Here is a 16,323-nt window from a genome sequence, read left to right as displayed (position 1 = left end):
CTGGGGAACATGGGCAAGAGGGTGCTGTTCCAGGCAGGTTTTCCTTGGCCTTGCATCTGCGACTGGCCGGCCACTGCCGGAACAGAGCGCTAGCCTTTGATCCGTGCTGGCAGGGCTTTTGGCAGTCCGGACATTCGAATGCCTCGTGGCTTCGCTGGTATGCGACCGTCCTTCCAGCTTGCTTTCCTCTGAGACCCTCGCAGACCACAAAACCTGGAGGGTTTGTCAACCCCGGATAAATTGTGACATCCGTGGCTGTTTTTGATTTGGTGGATGGCCAGGAGAGAAACCCTGATGAAAATAAATGGCAGGTTGGAATGCTCTGCTTTTCGGGCCACATTCAGAAGATTAAACCAACCTCCGGAAAATGAAACCTGAGCAGTGTGCAGCTTTGAATCTGAGAAACTTATAAAATAAAGGAGCCTGAAGTAACAGAAAGTCATCAAGATAGTTCAGTGCTGGGAGCTAAGCCGGCGGGGCAGAGGCAAGCCAAAATGTAGGTGGTTCCAGCAGGCAGAAGCCCCCGTGACCCAGCGAAGGTTTTCAGCCGCCTCCAGCAAGGCAGCTGGGAGGAAACCTCCGGAGCGTGGGTGCTATCCTGCCCTTGGCAGAGGCCACCCTGGGGCAGCAGAAGCTGCGGCATCGATCCCAGTCGGCCCTCAGTCCATCTAGCTCAGTGTTGCTGGCACGGGCTGGCAGTGGGTCCATAAGGTCAGGCTGGATTCCTCTTCTTCTGGCCCTGGTCGGGGATGCTGGGGATCAGAGCTGGGGCCTCGCTGGCCGTGTGCTCCCTCCTTCACCCAAGGTGGCCTGCCTGCGCACACCGCCAGTTGCTGAGGAACTCGGGCTGAAGGAGGTCTCGAAACGTCGAAACAGCACGAGTCAGAAGGGGACCCCGGGCCATCTAGCCTGACCCCTGGCTCCAGCCGGCTCCGCGCATGACAGGCCTTGCACCCGGCCTGCTGGGGAGGACCTCTGGGCCGCTGGTTTGCCACCATATGAGCAAAGTGCTGGATTAGATGGACTTTGGACCTGATCCAGCAGGGCTTTTCTTACCTTCTTCAGTTCTCCTTACGTGGGAACTTTGCAGATGATGCCATTGGAGTGATGGGGCGGGGGGGGGGGGCGACTCATAGACGGCCGCTGCAAGAAATTGCAACCAGAGCATGCTCTTGGCGTTTTTTGTCAACGGCCGCTGGAGATACTACCCATTATAGCACTCAGTGCCCTCTTTATAACGCCCTGCGCTTGAAAAACGTTTGCCAGCGATCCGGCTAAGAGAGGCTGTGGATTTTGCTTCTTGCTGCTGGGTGAGGGAACAGGGTGTGATTTAGCGTGATTCCTTTTTCGCCCAGCAGCCAGGAAATTGAGAGCTGAACTCGTTGCTCAATTCCAAATGTCCCTTCTGTTTTTGGAGTGACGTGTAGTCAAGCAGGAGAACTGCTACTCTGGACTTGGGCTGCTTTAAGGTGTTGAAAGCCCAAACCGGCACAATTGAAGTGGGCATGGAAACCACGTGCAAACCGGGGTATTTGCCTTAAAATGGGTGAAACGCTGCGAATTCAGTTCCACGCCACTTCTCAAGCAGGTTGCCTCTTTCTGCATGAATGGCCCCTTTTCTGCAAGGAGTCTGAGTGGGAAATCGTGACACCCGGGTGCGAGTGGGAAGGCCTCCGCCTTCAGTAGCAGGCACAGTCTCGTGTCAACCAAGCGGATGTCAACCGAAGCCAGAGAATCCGGGAATAATGGGTCCAGCACGGACCTGCATGCCACCCGCCAGATCCTCTGACTAGAGTGCAGCTCTGTCCAGAGCAGGTGAGCCTGACCATCAAGGCAGTCCACTAGTCCCTGTGGAGTAAGGGTTGATGAGTGCCACAGCGGGGGAGCAAAGCTCCCTTGGGAAGGCCAGGGCGCGAAGGGCACCTTGTCATTCCAAGCATTCAGGCTTTCCTCCTTCCTTCCTTCCTTCCGTCCGTCCTTCCTTCCTTCCACGTGATGCACAAAAGCTGCTTTGAACCCACGGCGCTCATCCCTCCCCCTCAGCAGATGCACATTGTCTCGTCGGTCTCTCTCCACTGGGGTTACCGTGGTGGTGAGATTGTGGGGGATGAGGAAGAGGCTGCTGGACCAGCTTACCCCTCCCCGCTTACATGCTTACTGCTTCCAGACCTCACCCTTCTCGGCCCGCCACACTTTCCTTTTTCTCCCCGACTTCCCCTCCATCTCTTCTGAGTGGCCCATTTTCCCTTTCTCTTCATGAAAGATTCTGAGTCGACGGGGTTTCCCAAAAAAGGACTTCAGCATTGCATCTGATTATGACATTTCCTTTGCCACTCCCTTTCCTGTGAAGAAACACGAGTTTCTCTCTCCCTCTTTTGTGTGTTCCTCTACCCCCAAGTCTGTGCATCTTACCTTCTTTTAAACATACGATGCCAAGCTGTGGAAGGAGCCGTTAGTCTGTTTGGAGGGGTCCCCAAGATGGCTAGATGGAACCCGGCCGGCCTTGGAACAGGTACGCTAGCTCCACCCAGCTGCGCTTTTCTGCCTCGCTGTTAAGTTGGGCGATGGCCAGCAATTCAGTGTCTCTACATCCTCCTCTTTCTAGTAGAGTGAATGTCTGGTGGGATTTGCCTAAGGCAGCTTTGCACACCCCCCCTGCACCCCCGTATACTTGTGCTTAATGGTGTGGGGGTAATAGCCCTTTGCCTCTGAGTCCACATTTTAGTTGTGGTATTTGAGCAGCTGGACAGGTGGGAGAAAACTACAGCCCAGCTTTGTCAGAGACCAGCAAAGAAGCAACTGCTTAGCTGCCCGATCTCATCAAAATTACTGCTCAGCCCACCTTCTGCCCACCCCAAGTGCAATTGTGCTGGGGCCAGCTCCACCGACCGGGTTCACAGGATGCAACCACGCATCATGGTTTGTTAGTGAAGGATCAACATGTTGTGGAAACTTAGCCTGGGTGACTGCGTTCCAAACAACCCACTTGAGCGCCCACGGGCCATTCTAGGGTTGTTCTCACCCAGGGTCGGTTGTTGTGACATCTGAACAAGGCCAGATGCTCCACTGTAACCAAGGATTTAAAAAATCCCCAAGTCCTGGTTGATGCTGGTACCTTTTAAGAATAGTTAGGCACAACGCTGGGAAAACGTTTCACATTCCCGTTTAGAGTGGTATGCCCCTCCTTGTTGCAGTGTGAACCGTTCCTTTCTGAATAACTTCCTTCTCACAAGCCATGCCTATATTTACTTTTCATGCCTTTCTTCAGTTCTTTAACACACATTTTGCTGGGTTTTGCATTATCTGCTCCCTTCCCCACTTCCATCACATACGTGTAGCCTTCTGCATGGATCCTCAGCAGCTGGGGAGGTGGTGGGAGACCAGCTGAGGTTAGGGCTCAGGAAATGCACTATATTTCAGACCCAGCATGGAAACAATCCAGATTTTACGGGTTACACTGCTGCAACTTCGAGGCAGTTCCTTTATGTGTGGTCGGCTCAGTGCCAACGCTGCTAGCAAGCCAGGCTTTTGCAGGGGGTTGTGCTGGCGTGGCTGAAGATTCATCTCCAGCCATGCGGGATGCCATTCCAGAAGAAAGGTTTTCCCATGTGGAAAAGCATCCACGAACTTGGCAGTCAGCTCTTCCGAAGCCTGGCATTTACTGAGACAGACTCTTGGCCGTTTGGGGAAAACTGCACTGACAAGGAAGTAGCATTCTGGAAGACGCCCGTCATGAAATGCTTTCATCAGGGAGGGCTAAATGAGGATCTGTGTCGTTCTATTTTTATTATTATTAATAATATTATTTTAATAGTTGCATTTCTCTACTGCCAAATAGAAGGAGCGCTCTGGGTGCTTTGCAACAGGTGCCTTCCTCTTTCAATCTCTGACAAAGAAGTGTTATTTTCCAATAATTTAAAAAAAGAATGTATCCATGAACGTATCCGTGCTTAATATCTGTTGCTTTTAATTTTGTTCTGAGATAGTTCTCCTTTGCGTTTCTCTTGCTGCTTATTTTATTGATGTGTTTGACACACGCTGTGTTAAAAAACTGTACTTGAAAGGCAGGGTTCAAAATGCCTGAATTTTAAAAGCTAGTGGCAATCGCGTTGCAACCATCAGGTTCCAATTATATACTTTTCTGACTGATTTAGCTGCACTTTTAGACTCTCACATTAATTTGTGTGCTTCGGTAGCTTTAATCAACTTGTCCAATGAGTTTATCTATGATCAGCCAAGACACCCTTCCACAACCTACTGTCTTCCAGATATTGCTGGACTTTAATTCCCATCTGCCCCAGCCAACACGGCCAGTGGTTGAAATTCGGGGAGTTGCAGGCCAACAACTGCCCAGATGGGGAAGGTGCCCTGAGGACATAATTGTTGCTGTGTCAATTGTTGTATTGCTGGTGTTAGCTTCTTTTTTGTCATCTACATTGTTTCATTTATTTCCAAATAAATTCTGTGCTTACTAAAGAAGAAGAAGAAATCGACCCCTGGTTTTCAAACTGTGAAAATTCTCTCTATGTTTTGGAGAACAAGGAAGTGAGATTGAGGTTGGGGCCTATTGTTTAGCCAAACCCACAACCTACCTCGGGTGGCAGATTTTGTGGAACTGCAAGGACTGTAAAATTGTCCTTTTTAGCTTTTTTTTTTTTTTTTTTTAACTCCTCTACATTGAGCAGCTGATTTCAGTTGCCCAAGTCTCTGAGACCGTCTCTGGAAACAAGGCAAGATTTCAGGGTAATGCAGGAGAGGGCTGGACTGGGATCTGCGAGATGCGGGTTCTAGCCCCCGCTTGGCCACAGGGCTCGCTGGGTGACTCGGGACCAGTCACAGCCGGTCAGCCTAAGCTACCTGGCAGGGCTGTTGTGAGGATAAAATGGAGAGGAAGTCTGTGGAGGGCAGGTTTAGTTTCTTAGAAGGAAAAATGAAGGGTTATAAACATAATATATAACAATGAATAAAATCTGGAAACTGGCCATTTGCTAGACCTGCTTAAATGGAGCGTGATGGTCGGAAGTACTGCAGGATCAACCAGGATTAAATAATTAAAATCATGTGCACACTCACACACTCGCGCTCTGGTGGTGCAAAACATTGGAGCCTGTGGTGCCTCTGGGGGCTTCTTGTCCGCGCACGAACCTGTTTTTGCTGCTTGAGTTTGCAAGATGGGGTGCCACGCTCGCTTCCCCCAGAGAGACAGAGACGTACAAGGCACATCCAGATAAGGCAACTGGCTAAGAAAGGCGCCCATGCCTGCCAACAGATCCAGGAATGGTGAGATCCATCATCAGTACCATCATTATTAGCATCACAGTGCATTTCTATCTGCCATTTTTCCTCTTGTGAGGGACCCAGTGTGGCCGATATAGCTCCATTTTGTCCTCACAACAACACCCCTGTGAGGTAGGCTAGGCCAGGAGGGAGTGGCTGGCCCAAAGTCACCCAGCGAGCTCCATAGCTTAGTGAGGACTAGAAACCTTTTATGTATTTATCTACAATTGCATTTCTCTCCCACCTTTTGTTCCTCTGGCAAGGAACACAAGGTAGTTCCTTGCCATAACTTTCCACTTTATACTCACAATAATCCTGCAAGGTAGGCAAGGCTTAGAATGTGTGAGTGGCTCAGCGTCACCCCATGAGCTTCTTGGTCATTGGAAACTTGAACCCAGATCCTCTGGGCCCCTAGAACAACATGCTGACACGACACCGTTCATGGCGAGCCAGTTCGGGGTTGTGGTTAGCATATCCCTCCCTCCCGACCTGGTGTACTCCAGCTTTGAACTACAGTTCCCAGCATTCCTCAACAGCAGCCATGCTACCTGGGGCAGGTGGATGAGCTGGGTTAGGTGCCAGACTTGGGCAGAGAAGAACCAGTTTCAGATCCCTACCCAGACGCTTCATTTTTTGTTCGTTTATTATTATGGTCTCTCTGAGCAGACAGATAACAAAACAAATAGAATCAAAACAATAAATAACAATAAGACAACAATATGCATAATATGACCAATAAACCAAGCAGATACTGCCATAAACACAATCCATAATGGTACAATATGATACATGAAGCTGTGTGGGTAACCTCAGGCCGATCTCCAGCTAGACGACCTCAGAGGGTCGCTGTGAGTGTTAAGGGGGCTGGCCTGACCTCCGACGGGAAGTGTGAGATACAAATACCATTGAATTGCTAATTGTGCCATTATTGTAGTTTCGGATTCAGCTCCCAGAAAGGGAGGGAGCATCATCGTGAGAACATTAATTAACAGGCAGATTAGAAATGCAGTCAATAATAATGAATTAGTAATAGCATTTGCACTTCCCTTTGGTGTCCGTTGCACGTTGTCCGTGGGAGTGAGGCTATCCCCGTGGTGGATCAGGCCCAGGGGACCATCCGGTTACCATTCCGCCCACACAGCTGCCCGCCAGCTGTCCCCTAGCAGGCGAGGAGTGCACCAGCCCCCTCCCACCCATGTTCCCCAGCAGGTCACGCACACAGTCCTGATGCTGCAGGGGGCAAACGGCCATGAGGACTGGCAGCTTGTTCCTCCCTGGTTTCATCCAGCCCCCTTTTAAAGCTGCCCGGTCGCAGCTCCACGCCTCGCGGAAGTGGACTCCGTCGCTGGACCACGCCCTGTCCGAGGAAGGCCTTCCTGTGACCTTGTCTGGATCTTCCACCAGCCCATTTCAAGACTTTTTCCGTGGCATGCACCTTTGCTTTTCTCTTCTGCCGCCCATGGTTGCTTTTTGTTCCTGAGCTGAGCAATTCCTCGGCGAGAGGGAGCAGCAAGCCCCGAACTCAAGGCAGAAGGGCCCCGTAGCACCTAGAAGAAGGCAGCATTGCTTCTCTTCTCCCACTGGGAGTTGGACCCACCCTCCTTTAGGGGACTTCTGCTTGACCTGGAAGAGGGTTAGGGTCAGGGTCTGTCCTTGCGTCCTCTGCGCAGAGATTCCTTGCAGTTCCTCGTGAAGGTTCCCCACTGTTCCCGCCATCTGCTGCTTTGCCCCAGTCCAGTTCCAAGCCCACGTTGCAGGCAAGAGAACGCTTTCCAAAGATCGGTCCCTGAATCTCCGTGGACCTTTGTGCACGGTTACTGCCACCTTTGGATATCCGGGTTTTTTCTTCCTCAGTCGAAGCCTGGAAAGCTGCAAGGGTTGCAAACTTGCTTTGACTCCAAGAGGCTTTTGCTTTCCCACTCAGTGCGTCCTGTTCTTCTCTTCAGGCAGTTGAGAAATGTTTGCATTTTCCTTAATGGAAATATGATGTTGTTTTCTTCTGGATAACCTCCTAAAGGCCAAACTATGGTCCTTACCTCTGCTTGGATCAGGGCCATGGTTTAAATCTGCAGGAGTCACTCTAGCCATCTAACCTCTGTGTGGCACAACGCGACAAAGGCAGGTGACATAGACAAGAATGCGGCTCGGGATTGAATTTCAGGCACAGTGGCTGATGGGATATATGCCAACAGTGGGAGGCCTGAGTAGGGAGGATGGAGACCACAATAACATGGAAATTACTTGATTGTGTGTCAGGGAGATCATGGTAAAAGCCACAGATCGCAGTAACAGGGCAGGGTTGTTCGATGCGTTGTGCGAAGACAGCCGCTGAGGAGCTCAGAACCACCCCGTGAAACTCATGGCGGAGTGAGGACTGCAGCCCAGAACTCTCCTGGGTCCTCAGTCCAGAACTCGCATCACACGGGTGCTCCTGGCTGGCTTGGCGCACGCATGGTCTACACCGTGGGTCCTTAAACTGCGGGCCAGGGGCCGGATCCGGCCCGCCTCAGAGGTTTTAGACTCGCTGCGCACACCCCCGCCACCGTCGCCTTCCAGCAGGCCCCCTGTTGAAAAGTTTGAGGACCCCTGGCCTACACGATTCAAGCCACACCTTCACCCGCTGATTTATGCAAATCTGGGTGTCCTTCCCTCTTCTCCCATAATGCCGGATGCATGATGTGCTATTAAAACGATTCACTGTTTTAGCAGAACTTCCTTCAAAGAGGTGGGTAAAGAAAGAATATGGACTTTCGGCTGGTGGATCCTGGGAGTTATATTTCTGCATCTCTGGAGCGCGCTATATCCCCTCATTACAAGAGGGCTATAGCAAGGTTGGAATCAGTGCAGCAAAGGGCTGTGAGGATGATAGCCAGATTGCAGGGTAAGCCATATGAGGCGAGACTGGGGGAACTGGGTCTCTTCAGCCTGGAGAAGAGGAGACTCAGGGGGGACCTGTTGGCGACATACAGGTATGTGAGGGGCATCACATGGAGATGGGTAGAGGCCTTATTTCCTCTGCGGTGGAGGGCAGGACATGTTCCAGTGGAGCAAAGCTCAGGGAATCAAGATTCAAGGTGGATGCCGGGAAGTACTTCCTGACGGTTAGGACCCCTAGAGCATGGAATGGGCTTCCACGGGAGGTGGTTGAGTCCCCATCGGTGCGGGTGTTCAAGGATAGGCTGGACATGCACATGGTGGGCATGTCGTGAGCGGAGCCGGCTGGAGCCGGGGGTCAGACTAGATGGCCTGGGAGACCCCTTCTAACTCGCTCTGTTTCTGTTTTTATGTTGGAGAGGCTCCCATAAGGCATGGCTGAAAAGCAATCTGGCCACTGTGCCACACTGCCTTTGATCATGTAGGACAGCCTTCCCCAGCCTGGGGGATGCTGGGAGTTGTAGTCCAATGCATCTACAAGGTCTGGGAAGGCTGCTGTTGGTGCCAGCATGGAAGGACATCACCCCAAGACCCAGCTTCCCAGTTCCCTGCCGGTTCTCCAGTAAGTTTTAGCCGCTAGTCTCCTAACATTTTCATCCACCCTGTCATTTAAACATCTGTTAGCTAACATGCTGTTTTATTCCTGTGGCTTTAAGTTGGTGGGTTGTTATGTTGCAGGAATTGTCAGTGTTGGTTTTGCTGTAAAGCAGGTCTAAATGGATTAAAGGTGGTATATAAACAGTTTCACCAAATCATTCCCTCTCCCCGAAACGAAGAGTTGCTTTTTCCTCAGAATTTGCAGCTCATTTGCTCTTTAGTTGTTCACCTCTGTTATCCTTCCACCCGATAAAAGATTGGCCAGATGGGGATGCTGGGGTTTGTACTCCAGAATGGCTGAGGAAGGCAGATATCATCAAGTATGCTTGTCAAGGGTTCGAATCCCCGGTTGACTGTGAAAATAGTGGGTAGTAGACACGATTTATCTTGTGTCAACGAATTTGCTTCAGTTATTTTGAAGCACAGGGAAGTGGCCTTATCAGATATGCTTAAACCACGCTTTGTAATGAGGTGGGAGGTCCTTGCCTTTTGATTTGGCCTGTTTGCTCTATAATCTTGACTGCGGCTCAAACCGGGCACTTGAAACTTGACGGAGAATTTGCCTGCAAGGTTGGCGGCATCTGCAAGGGGCATTTCCTCTGTGGCTGCTTCACTGGGAAGTCATTTCCTTCCAGCCACTCGGTTTCCCTTATTCCGAAAAGCATAGGATGGGCTACTGATGACCCGTTTGCTGCCAGGTCGGGATGCCCCAGTTGGTGCCTGGCCAGCAGCGAGCCCCGAGTCGGGCGCTGCCACACGTTGCGTGTGACGGCAAGTTTTCCCAGAACAAAACTCGGGGTCCCTTTTGAGAGAGAAAACAGGCCCTGCTCTTGGGTCTTGGGAAATTTCCAGTTTCGCAGGCCGTTCCTCTTCGCAGTTAACACACTCTCTCTTCTTCCTCTTTTGAAATGGTGTTTTGAGATAACTGTTGGTATTTTAGCTACCCAAAATGAACTTCCCTATTTGCTTGGCTGCAGGGGACACACTCCTCACCAGCCCGGTGCCCTCCAGAAATGTGGGGCTGAGGGGCTGGGAAGCTGGGAGGTGCCAGTTGCTGGGCACCGAATCGGATCAGGGTAAGGCAGACACAGAAACTGGCCTGGCCTGCCAGGCAGCGATGGTGCCGCCACCCCCAGTCCAGTCCACCCACCAGACTGGGGGATCCATCTCTCAGTGCAGCGGTGTGTTGTGGAATACTTGCAGTAAGAAAGCATCTGGCATCTTAGTGTGGAACAGGAATGCTGTGCGTGTAAACCCAAAAGGGCGGGAGGGGGGTCCCATTTAGGACGGCCTTCCTCAAACCTGTCCTCCGTGCCCTGGTTTGCCCAGGTGCTGGGATCATAGGTGCTAGGAGCTGCAGCCCAACACATTTTTAAATTATTACTACATTTTATCGTGCCTTTGCCCCTCTTCTGGGGAGCTGAAGGTGGCTTGCATAGCTCAGTTTTATCCTTGCAATGACAACCCTGTGAGGTAGGCTGGGCTGAGAGGGAGTGACTGACTCAGGGCCTCCCAGTGGGCCCCATGGCTGAGTGGGGCTGAGAACTGGGATCTCCCAGGCTCCCAGTCCAGCAGTCTCACTACCACACCAGCACTCTGAAAGGCCCCAGGTTTTTCCTGCCTTCCCCCCAGAACTTTTAGGGTCGTTTGCTTCCTATTTCATCCCTTCAGCAACAGGTGAGATAGCGCAGAGGGGGATGGAGCCTGCCTTAAGGACCAGAAGACTAGTGCATGCACGTGTGCCTTAAACTGCACACCTTTGGAGTAAAGGAATGCCTTTCCCTTTTCGCGGGGGAATTGCTCTGGGCTGGCCCCTCCAGCCCAGCAATCCCAGTTAGGCTGGCCATATTTGCACCGTGGGTCTGGACTCCCCCAGCTCGGTCGACCTGGAAGCACCAAGGAGGAACCCCGAAAGCTCCTGCAGTGGAAGGACACGCCACACACAGAGGCTGCCGCTTTTCTGCGCATTCTGTCTCCCCAGCCACTTCCTCTGTGTGGAGACTTCAAATGCTCCTGAGCAAGAGGCAGCCTTGCCAGCTCAGATTTGATTCAGATTTTGTGGCTGCTGCAGATCTGCTGCAGGTGGAGATCCGGTAGCTGGTGGCTTACAGACTTTGGCAGCCACAATTCTTACCTTCCAAATCAGGAATGTTGGGTCCCTTAAGGTCTGAGACCCAGACTTCCCTGCAAACAAACTGAATTCAAGAGGCAAAACAGGTTGAGGCTACAGGGACAGGCCAAAATTCACCCAGTGCCAGTATGTTTTTCCTGCCAGTACTAAGTATTTAAAATAACTTCTAAAATGGAGGGGAAGGCTGCACAAATGGCAAGAAATCACAACATGATTGGTGGAAAGGGAGAGAGAGGGCGGGGCCAAGAGAAGGGGGTGGGGCCACTACGCGGGCTGGATTTTACCTGCAGCCCATGGGTTTGACACCTCTGTGTCCTAACCAGCTGCTTCATCTTTAAGATCAAGGTCTCCAGAATTCACTTTTCAGTTCCCCCTGAGATGGATCCAGCCGACTAAACTGGTCTTCTAGCAGTATGTGGTTGCAATTTTTATTGTTATTAATATTATTATTGGGAAATCCTATGCGTACATAGACAGAAAAAGGCCTACAACTACCAGCTCTAAACATACTCCAAACACACATAGGATCGCTGTTCCAGTATTCCTTCCTAGTCTTCCTAAATATTCCTCGTATGAGGTGGAGTTGGGAGCCTAAGGCTGGGGATTCTCTTTCCCCAAATGAGGGATGGTCAGTTCACAAGCCCCCACCCCTAAGGACTTTTGGTGTCTGGGGCCCAAATTCCTGCTTGCCCTGCTGCACCCGTTTGGTTTAAAAATGATACTGAAAAATAGATAATGGACTTCTCGCTGCTCTCCGTTCTCCAAAATCTGTGCCATGTCACCTGTGCTTCCCATGCTGGAAAAAAGGCAGAAGGTGAGGATAACAATGAGGTAAAAGAATGCTGAGGGTGGGTGAATTTGAGAAACTCTGAGCCTGAAGATGGAAGCAGGGATGTAGCGAAGGTTTCTGGAGACGTGTGGGGAGGTTGCTTGTTTATTCCGTTCCTTCTCAAAATAAGAAGGGCATAAGCACTTAAGCCCTGCTGGATCAGACCCCCAGCTCCATCTGGTCCGGGGCTCTGTACACACAGTGGCAAAGCAGCTGCCCCAGGATCCCTCCGGCAGGAAGGGGGCAAGACCCCCTCCTGCCCAGGCCCCTCAGCACCTGGCATGTGCAGGCAGGCCGCCTCCGGGAAAGGAGGGAGCACATGGCCAGCAAGGCTAGTAGCCACGGAGATTCTCCTCCTCCATTAATCCCTTTTTAAAGCCATCCAGATTGGCAGCCATCACCACTTCCCCTGGCAGCAGATTCCACGGTTTAGCTAAGCAACGTGTCAGGAAGGACTCCCTTTTATCGAGGGCAAGAAGCGATGGCTTCGTCTTGGCCAAGGCATTCTGTGTTTCTGTGCTCTGTGCGAGTGCACATTCCGAACATTTTAATCTTCTTTTCAGTTTGCCATTCCTGCCCTTACGCTGAGGCCGAGTGGAAATCTTTTCTCCCTTCTTCCTTTTCTGCAACTCCACATTTTTAAGACGTTTTCGAGGTGGCTGAAAAAGAAAGGGCAAAATGGATTTATGCGCAGTGTAACTGTTTTGTCAAACTGTGGCCAATGGGCTTAAATTATGGTGAGGCGCATCCTGGAACACCAGTTTAGCTACAGCTGAGTGCCAAGGAGCTGATGAGCATGAGCTTGTGCTGTCGCATTTCCCAGCGCAGATGAGGCAAGGGGTCGACTTGAGTTCCCAAACCAGCTAAAACAAAGTGTCAGGACTACAGTTCCCATTGTTCCCCGCTGGTGTGGCCATGGAGGGCCAAGGCTGTGCTAAAACAGCCTAAGTGAGAGCCAGGGTGACATAGTGGGTTGAGCTGGGGCAGATCCAGCTCCCTGGGTATCTTTGGGCCGTTCACTGACTCTCAGCCTCACCTACCACGCAGGGTTGTTGTGAGGACAGAAATGGCAAGGAGGAGAATCTTGTAAGCTGCTTTGGATTCCTGCAAGAGGAAGAATGGTGGGGTATAAACGAAATGCAATGAAATAGTTTTGTTTCCTTCAATTGCAACCAGAAAGATCTGTTGAGCAACAAATCGCACTGAGCAGAACTGTTAGAGAAGGACCCGTATTTCAGTGGCAGACTGAAGAATTTCCTGGCATTTCCACTGAAAAGTTGTTCAGACAACAAGACTGGGAAGGACCTTTGCCCGAGACGTTGGAAAGCATCCACCCATCTGAATGGGTAGTTTGAGGAAGGATACGTGATCGCTTGGATCTGTGCCCCCTCTTTTCAGCAGAAAAATGGCACTCCAGGCAGCGGAAGTCAAGATTTAATAAAGTTAGTTAAAATGACCAGAAAAGCGAGTGCAATTTTTTAAAAGCATAATTAAAAACATGGCTCAAATCTGATAGCCAGATTTCTTCAGCTACGGCCCAGTGTACACGCCAAAGGTCTGCTTGAAGGAAAGCGTCTTTGCCTGCTGGCAGAAGTTCAGCACAGAGGGAGCCAACCTCAGCACAGAATCCCACTGCCTGGGGCAGTCACCCAGAAGGCCCAGGATAGCCAGCTGGTCTCTGTGAAGCAGTTTCAGATGTTTGCTTGGTCTTGCAGAATCTCCTTCCTTCAGGGTCCGTCTGAATGCATCCGTCCCTGCATACTTCCTGAGTATAAGCTAGAAAAGACAATTAGCCCTGAAAGATAGTAACAAGGAGAAACCCTAAACCAGCCACACCCTTCTCTAATAAGGAACTGCTCTTCTGGGTGGCAGACAGAGACAACTTCCTCCTTCGGTAAGTGCAGCATCAGCGAGAGGCAGACTTCTTCTGTCTTGAGGCTTGGAGCCTTGAGCATTCAACACAAGGAGGTATAAAATGCACGTTTCCTGCCTTGCAAATGAAAGGCAGTTGAAAGCAGTGAACAAAACCTGATGAGATGGAGGGTACCACGTAAGTCCCCCTGTAAAGTCCAGCGAGGCTGTCCTCTGACGGCCGAAGTTGAGAGGTGTGTTGCGAAGCGGTCAAGTGACATAGGGAAGCCGGCAGCGTGGTGCCGTGGAGGCCGGGACGAGACGTTTCGTGGGGCAGCCAAGGGTTCCAAAGTCCGTCTCTCTGTCTGCAGTCTGAAGTGGGTCTGAAGGAACCCTTGTTGGGAAGCGTTGTGCGTTGTGTGAGCTTCACCCTCCCCCTCCAGCTGCTGTCCTTCCTTGACCAAGAAACGTGACTTTGGAGCCCGACCAGGGGTGGGAAGGTTTTGGGGGGATAAGCAGGGGTCGAGCGAAGGCTTCCTACCATCCGGCCTCCCGTGCTTCTGTTTTTCTCATCTAAGGACATCACGGGACTGGGACCTTCTCTTTCTGTGTTTGCTGCGAGATGTCTAGTCCCTCTTCAGAGACATGTTGGAATTCTTGGTTGTGGTAGAGAGGGCTGTTCCCAGGTCTCCTAAATCTTTCTTGGTGATGGATACTCATTGCTTTCTCCTTCCTGCTTTTTGTAAAGGAAAGGATTCCCCACCCTCCTCATTGTTCTGCATAAACTTGTTCTGCGTTTGTGTTTGCCCAAGGACTTTGGCTTCTGATCTGTGGGGAAGGGGAAGAATTCAGAAGGACTGGTATATGTACGCACTTTGCTTCTGCTGTCTAAGGTGCATTCAAGACCCCTTTTGCCCTTTCTCTGAGCACCAACTGTTTACAGAGAATTTTGCCCTTCTAAGAGGTCGAAAAGCCTTTCCTATGCCATTGTTAGTGACAGCAAAAGTTTTGAGCTATGAATTATGCTGATTTATTTTATTTATTTATTGGGGGTAGTTTTGGGCCTACCACTTTTTCCTCCAGCCTGACCCAGCCTGGGAATGGTGCTTCCAAAATCTTTTCAGAAATGGAATTTGGCCCTTGAGCAACAATGGTTCTGCCCCCCTCAGCCGAGAGGGTGAAGTGACCCAACGCAACACGGGTCGCAGGTGGGCAGAAGAAACCAGAAGCGTTCTGTGGAATGGTTGCACACCCTCAGCTGCATCTCGCACGAGCAACAAACTGATCCAAAGGGAGCAGAATAGGAGTGGAAGTAAATCTTCTCCTTCACACGCTGTGTAACACCTTTGTGGTTTCTGCAGTGGCACAGAACCCAGGGGGAACCTTCCATAGCTGAGGGACCAGTGATGGGAACCCATCTGCCCCGTTCCAGTGCCAGGTGTGTCTTGCACCACAGAGCTTCTTGGTACAACCCTCTGTGGCAGAGAAGTGCAGCCCCACTCGCCACCAAACAACCCGGCTTTCCAGTGCCCACCACCCGCCGGGTCCTCGGTGCAGCCTTCTTGGCCATCCGTTTCCCTTCTTGCTTCTCCTTTGCTGCAGAACCAGCCTGATTTTCCGCTCTCTGCGCTGTGTTGCAAGCACATTCTGATTGTGGAAACAAGCACCTGATTGTGGAAACAGCGTCATACAGGAAATCTGCAGCAGCTTTTAGTACGCTTGGCAAATGCGAACAGAATTGCATAACGGGATTCCAGGCCAAGCCTTTATATCCTGGCATGACTGTTTTATTTCTTCCTCACATGCCAGTTTTTCTAGCCGGCTCAGAAGGCCTCCCTGGAATAGGTCATCTCATATGCCCGTGCCGTGAATAGGATTTCGCATGAAGAACTCGGGGAGCGGATATTAGCATCCTGTTTGTCCAGAGTCCAAGCAGAAGCGTGTCCGCCTTCCCCAGCCTCGCTCTGCAACTTATGGCGCGTGTTCCAAGTGTGTCTTCCACTTACCCCCCTGCGAGGTGCAGCTGCTACTTCTATCTCTCTGTTGCAGGTTGGGTTAAACCACAGTTCTTGTTGTGTGGCGGCAGAGCTGCAGCCAAGGGGCAGTGCAGAAGTGACAATGGTCCGAACTGGGCAGGGGCATGCACTTGGGGGCCGCGCAGGGGTGCCTCCCAAGCGAGAAGCTCTCCGTGGGCCTGCCCCTGCCTCTGAGTCCAGCTGGGCCGCGGTGGCGCCCAGCTTCTTGCCCTCTTTCTCGTTCCCGCCACTCCTTGCCCGCCCACCGTGCCCGCCTCCTGCCGTCAGCCCCGGTGCCGCGGGGACCGGGAGGAGAGATCCGTGAGGAGGTGGCAAGGGGAGGAGCTGTGAAGGAATAGGGGGGCACCTCCATTTTGAGGGCAAGGTGGCCACCCTGCCAGACAGTCACACCACTGGAATTGAGGGGCAGCGGATGGCAAGACGGGCAGAAAGGTGGGCTGAAAACAGAGTGGAGCAGCGCTTTGTGTGGGGGGGGAAGAGGCGGGGATGGAGAGAGCGATTGTGTGCGGCGGGCGAGGTGCCTCGTGCCACAGCGGGGCGGGCATGCAAAGTGCCCATGTGAGCAGAGAATGGGCTGCAGGGTTGGGACAGGCAGTCATCACACAGGTGGTGTCAGCATGGGTGGAGGCGGGTGCCTTTGCTCTCGGACTCCGAAACCCTTTCCCTGA

At 51.7% G+C, this 16,323-nt stretch overlaps 1 protein-coding gene across 1 annotated transcript in view; it reads left to right on the top strand.

The window, feature by feature from the left end:
- Positions 1 to 1,285: 1,285 nt before the first annotated feature.
- RGS19 (regulator of G protein signaling 19) overlaps positions 1,286 to 16,323 on the top strand; it is a 37,672-nt gene continuing 22,634 nt past the window's right edge. Inside the window, exon 1 of the mRNA XM_044455185.1 lies at positions 1,286 to 2,512. The gene's annotated coding sequence lies outside the window, so the exon portion shown is untranslated. The remainder of the gene's footprint in view (positions 2,513 to 16,323) is intronic.

Source organism: Varanus komodoensis, unplaced genomic scaffold, assembly GCF_004798865.1.
Source record: "Varanus komodoensis strain SLA01 unplaced genomic scaffold, ASM479886v1 scaffold8, whole genome shotgun sequence".
NCBI lineage: Eukaryota > Metazoa > Chordata > Lepidosauria > Squamata > Varanidae > Varanus > Varanus komodoensis.
This window is presented reverse-complemented; position numbering and strand designations above follow the sequence as displayed.